At 45.5% G+C, this 7,643-nt stretch overlaps 2 long non-coding RNA genes across 2 annotated transcripts; one reads left to right on the plus strand and one right to left on the minus strand.

The window, feature by feature from the left end:
• Nucleotides 1-2,011: 2,011 nt before the first annotated feature.
• Nucleotides 2,012-3,105, minus strand: LOC138577090 (uncharacterized). Its single transcript, XR_011303974.1, has 2 exons — nucleotides 2,409-3,105; nucleotides 2,012-2,321 (listed from the first exon to the last, which is right to left on the minus strand). It is a non-coding gene; the product is annotated as an uncharacterized lncRNA (long non-coding RNA).
• A 1,196-nt stretch (nucleotides 3,106-4,301) lies between these two features.
• On the plus strand, nucleotides 4,302-5,609 carry LOC138577101 (uncharacterized). The gene is made up of 2 exons (XR_011303975.1): nucleotides 4,302-5,035; nucleotides 5,138-5,609. It is a non-coding gene; the product is annotated as an uncharacterized lncRNA (long non-coding RNA).
• The last annotated feature ends 2,034 nt before the right edge of the window (nucleotides 5,610-7,643 follow it).

Raw genomic sequence — 7,643 nt, forward strand, 5'->3', positions numbered from 1 at the left:
CACCTATTTGAGGGCAGTGACCTCTTCTCCAGCATGGGGTCAGGCATGGATTTGCATGATAATGAATATTCCCCATCAGGCTGGGAATCCTTGGTAAAGGAAAAAAAAAATCAGTTATTTCTGAACTGTCGTTATCCTAACAACCAATCACTGAGCTCTGGGCCATGCTGCCCCCAGCCAATGACTGCCCTCTACATAAGCCCCTCTTCTGGCAGCCATCTTCAGATTTTTACCGCACGTTCAAGTGTTGGGAGTCCTTGTGTTTAGCGCTCAAGCTTTTACTGTGTGTTTTGCTTTTTGAAAGTGTTTCACTATTTTTCATTCAATCGACCCTTTTGCCCCATCGCTCAACGTATCCGATTAACGGGGACCTGTTTTTGAATTATTCAGTGTCCCTCAAGGGTGCATTTCATTGAGTTTCTTTGTGGAAGATTCCAGAAGATTCTTTCAGGCCTATGCCGCGTGGACCATGTTGGAGGAAAAGGATTCAGCTCCCTTGTTCAAGAACTGCTCCAGCTGCGGCTCATGAAATGTCTTTTCAGACAAGCATTCCGAATGCCTTTACTGTCTGTACCCGAAGCACAAGGAGGAAGAATGTGCGTTTTGCCAGGAGATGGTCCCTTGCATGATGAAGGCTTGCCAAGGCCTCTGCTCGGAGTGGGTCCCAGCAGCATGCCTCTCACAGTTCCAAGAAGGCTGAGCGGACTTCTAAGACATTTGAGGGCACCCCTCCTGCGGGGGTCCAACAGAAGGCTAAGCACCGAGAGTCCATTGCCACCGGGAGCGCTGTTGTGACAGGCTCCTCAGTGGCCAGGGCGCGTTCAATGTCTCCTGCCTCTGTCACCAGTCAACGCTCAGGATCTTCGGCCAAGAGGAAGTCTGACCAACCAGGAAAAGGCTCAGGTGCACCTGGCGAAGACCCAGCCTTCCATTGAGGGGGTGGTGGAATCTCTGGCGAGAGCCACCAAGATGGTACCGCAGGACGTGACCCCTAAGACCAAGGTGTCCCTTCCTCCCAGGAGGGAGGCTGTATTCCGGCCCATAGAGAAGACCCTGGAGTAGAGGATGCCCGTCATCTTCAACGCTGGATGCAAAGAAGGGGGGGGGGAGGTGGGGGCAGTGGCCCTCCAGGGTACAGGTGTCTTCTCTGAGGACGAGCTCACTGGTCTCCAAACCGTCCAGGAGGAAGGGTAATGTAGAGAGCAGGCCCTATGACGAGCGCACTGAGGAAGGTGACGATGGTGAGGACACCGTCGAGGAAGAGCAGCAGGGTAACTGGGGCCTGGGCTCACAGCTGGTGCCCCAGCGACTTATTCCACCTGCACCTCAGCTGCCACCCACACTTTGGGTACCTCCTAGAGGCCTTTCGGTGGACGTCCTCTCGGCACTACATACGTTGGTCTCTGAGATTCAGACAAGGATGCCTATTAAACTGACGGGATCCCTGGCCAATAAGAGGGTGCACCCTCCACCTCCTTGCCCCGTCATACCCTCCCCCTGGACTTGGACACGCCAACGACTGGCAAGGACGACTGCAGGTTAGGGGACCGCCTGTCTCCGCCGCCCAGATCTTCACCGCAGGATGAGATTGGCTCGTTCCACTTGATGATCTCCAGATTGTCAGAACTTTTTCAGTTTACTTTGGAGGAGGAGGGCTTCCTATATCCGCACTGGGAGGCGAAGAGGAAGACCATCCTCCCGGTCTGACTCCTGGATGACATTTGGGATGAGGGTTTGTCTCTCTCGAAGAACCCTTCCATTGCCCTGGCGAAGAGGGATCGCCTTGAGAAGTAGTACAGGATGCTGGACTCCGCGCCCAAGTGCTTACAGGCCAAGCCTTTTCCGGACTCTGGTGTCTGCGGCAGCCAGGAAGAAGTCCTTGGGTGGTTTAGCCTCGCCCCCTGCACACCCTTTATACTGTAGAAACAGTCAATATTTCTATACAATGGTAATATTCAGTTTCTTTCAGAAAAAAGAAGAAATTAATGAGAGAGGCTAATTCATGACACTATTATAATAAAACAGAATGATGGGGACCATCGGTTTTAATTGAATTTTAAATTAATTGTTATAGATATGAATTTCAATTCATTCATCATCCAGTCTTTGTAAACATAATAACATAAATGTGTTCATTTTGAAGTTACATTCAATATTATAATACAAGGGCATACAAGGTACTCATCACACTTTCTATACAATAGGCTTTTCACATGGTATATCCACAGAAAGTAATGATGAATATTTTCTCGACGCGTTTCGGGGTGTCCCCTTCTTCAGGAATTGATAGCCCTCTTCATTGCCGTTAATCTTTGTTTCGTCTATAATGTATGATACAATGATCAAATTTTAGATTCTCACTGATAACTGTCATTTAACTCTTGGGAGAAATTTTTAATAATAATCACCTGGATGTTCAATGTGGAATATCCTAACTGGATTTATTATCAATAGCAATATCAGCCCAATAATGGTTATTCAACCTGTAGATGTGATAAAAAGACAATAGGGAAAGCTCAATTAAAAACGGGATCTTAATTCATGAAGGAAAATCTAGTCATGTAATATCTAAGAAAAAATATTACCTTTCGGTATTTCTGTAAAAAGCTACTACATCCATGGAATGGGTCGCTGTGGTATGTAGAGAGTCCTCAGGTACGGAGGTAGTGCAGTAATGGGCGATTCCTCCACTCGTGTCTGTAAAAACACGTATATATACTATATTAGATACACGAAAACAATGGGGTGGGATCATTCTGTGGAGAGTATTCTGTGAAGGCCTCTAGGCTCATGATATGCAATTGGGGAGCTGTTTACAAAGGATTCTCTTACCTCCTTCCTGAGAAGATGGCCGGTGCTGTAGCTCGAACCGTTCTACACGGTTTTCGCTAAAGATGGCCACTATTTACATTATGACGTCATCACGTCGAAGCGTGACGACGTCACTATGTTTAGAACGTCAGCGTGTGACGGGAAAACAGACGTCATACGGACATATTTTAGAAAACAATGTGTAATTAACCAATAGTATATAGGTGTATATCTATACTGGTGCAGGGAGTTTGAGTCAAATGAAATAAAGGTGAAAAGAGTCGAAAGATAAATGTGAGGATTTTGATACCAACAAAATTTAGCAAAAAAATCATCACCTGGAAAAGATACATTGACGATGTTTTCGTCATTTGGAGAGGACAACATCACGAACTAGAGGAATTCCTAAAATACATCAATTCAGGCCACGACAGAATCAAATTCACGATGGAAATTGGAACCCCTAAACTACATTTTTTGGACGTTGAACTAGAGATTGGGGAAGATGGGATAATCACCAATATTTATCACAAACCCACCGATGTTAACAACACGTTACACTTCAGGAGCCATCATCCGACGCATTTAAAGAATAATTTGCCCTACAGTCAATTCCTTAGACTAAAGAGAATTATCTCAACAACTGACACCCTGAGGAATGAAAACCTATTGATGACACAAAGATACAAGGAAAGAGGCTATCCAGAGTCTATCATCAAGAAAGCAGAAGAAAAAACACTCACATTGGAGAGGAAAGACCTCCGTATATCAAGAAATAGATCTAAGGAGATCCCATTTCTCTACGCTTTAAGATATTCAGCACAGAGTCATCACATAACAAGGATGATCAAGAAGAACTGGGGTATAATCAAATTGGATCCACAACTAAAGAGACTATTTCCTGAACCACCCATAATCGCCTACAAGAGGGGTCGGAACTTCAGGGATAGCCTAGTTAAAGCAGAAAGACCGAGAGTGGACAATCAAAGAACCCTCACCAAGAGGAAAATAGGTACGTTTGCCTGTCTCAGTTGTGGCAATTGTAACAACATAATGAAGGGAAGCTATGTAAGACACCCATCAAATGGCCAAAAAATCCCACTAAAGGATTTTGCCACTTGTGACACGAAATCAATCATTTATGGTTTAAGCTGCCCATGCGGCATTTACTATGTTGGACAGACACAAAGGAAAGCCAAGGAGCGCTGGAATGAACACAAAAGTAACATACGTACCAACAGTGTTAACTCACCTGTAGCAAGACATTTTTCCATAAAGAAACATAATATTTCTCAACTAAAGGTTGTGATTTTGGAAATTGTGAACAGAGCCCCAAGAGGTGGCAATCATGCCAGACGTATGAACCAGAGGGAAATCTTCTGGATAGAGAGACTAAACAGTCTAGCTCCCAATGGGATGAACGAAGATTACAGTTTAGCCTCATTTTTGTAACTAAATACTGTTTCCCCTGACCCAACCAGAAACCCAGTGTGGATACAATATCAATTGCTGTTAAATACATTTTTGAATTTGTTCAGTTCACTTAGGATGATTTTTTACTGACATAGGATGTATTAAGTTACAGACCATAGAATGTGAGCATGCTTCTCTTGAAATAGTAAACACACGGATGTCCAATATTCGATTAACTTTTGTCCGTGGTAAACAATAGATTTCCCAGAAGTTACATGAGACACTCCTCACATTTATCTTTCGACTCTTTTCACCTTTATTTCATTTGACTCAAACTCCCTGCACCAGTATAGATATACACCTATATACTATTGGTTAATTACACATTGTTTTCTAAAATATGTCCGTATGACGTCTGTTTTCCCGTCACACGCTGACGTTCTAAACATAGTGACGTCGTCACGCTTCGACGTGATGACGTCATAATGTAAATAGTGGCCATCTTTAGCGAAAACCGTGTAGAACGGTTCGAGCTACAGCACCGGCCATCTTCTCAGGAAGGAGGTAAGAGAATCCTTTGTAAACAGCTCCCCAATTGCATATCATGAGCCTAGAGGCCTTCACAGAATACTCTCCACAGAATGATCCCACCCCATTGTTTTCGTGTATCTAATATAGTATATATACGTGTTTTTACAGACACGAGTGGAGGAATCGCCCATTACTGCACTACCTCCGTACCTGAGGACTCTCTACATACCACAGCGACCCATTCCATGGATGTAGTAGCTTTTTACAGAAATACCGAAAGGTAATATTTTTTCTTAGATATTACATGACTAGATTTTCCTTCATGAATTAAGATCCCGTTTTTAATTGAGCTTTCCCTATTGTCTTTTTATCACATCTACAGGTTGAATAACCATTATTGGGCTGATATTGCTATTGATAATAAATCCAGTTAGGATATTCCACATTGAACATCCAGGTGATTATTATTAAAAATTTCTCCCAAGAGTTAAATGACAGTTATCAGTGAGAATCTAAAATTTGATCATTGTATCATACATTATAGACGAAACAAAGATTAACGGCAATGAAGAGGGCTATCAATTCCTGAAGAAGGGGACACCCCGAAACGCGTCGAGAAAATATTCATCATTACTTTCTGTGGATATACCATGTGAAAAGCCTATTGTATAGAAAGTGTGATGAGTACCTTGTATGCCCTTGTATTATAATATTGAATGTAACTTCAAAATGAACACATTTATGTTATTATGTTTACAAAGACTGGATGATGAATGAATTGAAATTCATATCTATAACAATTAATTTAAAATTCAATTAAAACCGATGGTCCCCATCATTCTGTTTTATTATAATAGTGTCATGAATTAGCCTCTCTCATTAATTTCTTCTTTTTTCTGAAAGAAACTGAATATTACCATTGTATAGAAATATTGACTGTTTCTACAGTATAAAGGGTGTGCAGGGGACGGGAGAGTTCCACAATCTTGTGGACAATCTGTTGGATTTACATAGGTTAAAACAACCCAGTGTCAAGGTTGTTATTCTCCCCGGCACCCCGTAAATTTTCAACAAATCCTGTAAAAAAACCTTAAACCTAGGTGTGCGCTAGGCAACACAAATATTGGTTTAGCCTCGCCGGCATCCACCCATCCGGACAGTGAGGGCAAGAAGTTAGATGCCATGTGATGACGGGTCATCTATTCTGCTGCGACTACCGTCAAGACCACCAACGCTGTCTGCATAGTGGCTTGTTACAACCGCGAGTTGTGGTTCAAGATTGCTCGCATCCTGGACTTCTTCCCTGACCGCAAGAGGTTGGAAGTGCTAGATATTCTACAGGAAGGTGAGGTGGCGTCGGACCACGCCATCACGGTGGCCACGGACATCCTCGATGCAGGGTTCTGCCAAATGGGCAACAGCATTTGCCTTCGTTGTCGCGGCTGGCTCAAGGCCACCAACCTCCAGTAGGACTTTCAGTCGAAGATGCCGGACATGCCCTTCGACGGGGACAATTTGTTCGGGAAGGCTGAGCATGAGTCTACAAGCCATAAAGACAGACACAGAGACAGCGCCTGCTTTGGGCTCTCTTCAGCAGCGAAAGCAGTCATTTCGGACCTCAGGCAGAAAGTCCCCAGGATCCTACAAGGGGTTTGGCAGGGGCTCCTCTTCTTACCGCCAGCCACCCTTTTCTTCGACCCAGGAGAACCACAGGGGCCGCTCCAAGGTACTTCGTCAAAAAGAAGACTGGGGGCTGGAGGCCCATCCTCGACCTTTGTCGACTAAACAAATGCATCAAGTCACAAAAAGTCTGCATGGTCACTCTTCAGCACGTACTCACAGCTGGAAGAGGGACTTCCTATTGCTGTACTTGGAGGATGCATACTGCCACAAGGGGCAGCGCAAGTTCCTGTGGTTCAAGGGAAGCACTGCCAATTCAAGGCCCTTCCCTTCAGATTGAAGTGGGCACCAAGGGTCTTCAAGTGCCTGGTGCCAGTGGCGGTGCAGCTGCGGCTACAGGGATTCACGTCTACCCTTATTTGGATGACTGGCTCACCCGGGCCAGCTCGAAGGAGATCGCCGTCAACCACACGGTGAGGTCTGTTTGCCTCCTGACGGATCTGGGGATCTTGGTGAACTTGGCACGTCCTGCAATTGTTTTTGGGATCCAGACTCAACACAGTATCGTGCCTGGCGTCTCTGTCGGAGGAGAGGATAACGGCCATCTTGGACAAGGTACAATGTCTGTTGGTCCTGAAGATCGCCTCGGTGAGGTCCATCAAGTCTCTGCTCGGCATGTGGTCATCATGCATCTACCTCATTTGGCTGTGCAGGCTACAGATGTGTCCCCTGCAGGAGTTCCTTGACGCCAGTTGGATACAAGTGTTGGGAAGCTTTGAGGACAAGATCACACTCGACGAGAGCTTCTGTCGAGCGATACAGTGGTGGGGAATTCACGCTCATCTGTCCGGAGGCGTGGATTTCCAGGCCCCACCGCACCAGGAGATGGTCACGGCAGACTCCTCACTGGAAGGATGGGGCACTCATACTGGAAGTCTTCACGCAAGAGGCCTGTGGCTACCAGAGGAGAAAATGTTGCACATCAATGTGTTGGAGCTGTGGGCAGTGTTTTGGGCACTCAAGTCTTGCCTTCTGTCCCTGAAGGGCAAGGTGGTGCGGGTCTTCACGGACAATACCACCACAATGTTTTTTACATCAGGAAGTGGGGGGCACCAGGTCCCTGGCACTCCAAGGAAGCGCAGGATCTATGGCATTGGGCTGTTGCCTAGGGATGTTCCTCATACGATTTCATCTGGCAGGAGTGAAGAACATTTGCTGACTCGCTCAGCAGGGGGCTGTGCTCTGGCCATGAGTGGGAGCTTTGGCAG

This window comes from Ambystoma mexicanum, chromosome 1p, assembly GCF_040938575.1.
Source record: "Ambystoma mexicanum isolate Mex_15411 chromosome 1p, UKY_AmexF1_1, whole genome shotgun sequence".
NCBI lineage: Eukaryota > Metazoa > Chordata > Amphibia > Caudata > Ambystomatidae > Ambystoma > Ambystoma mexicanum.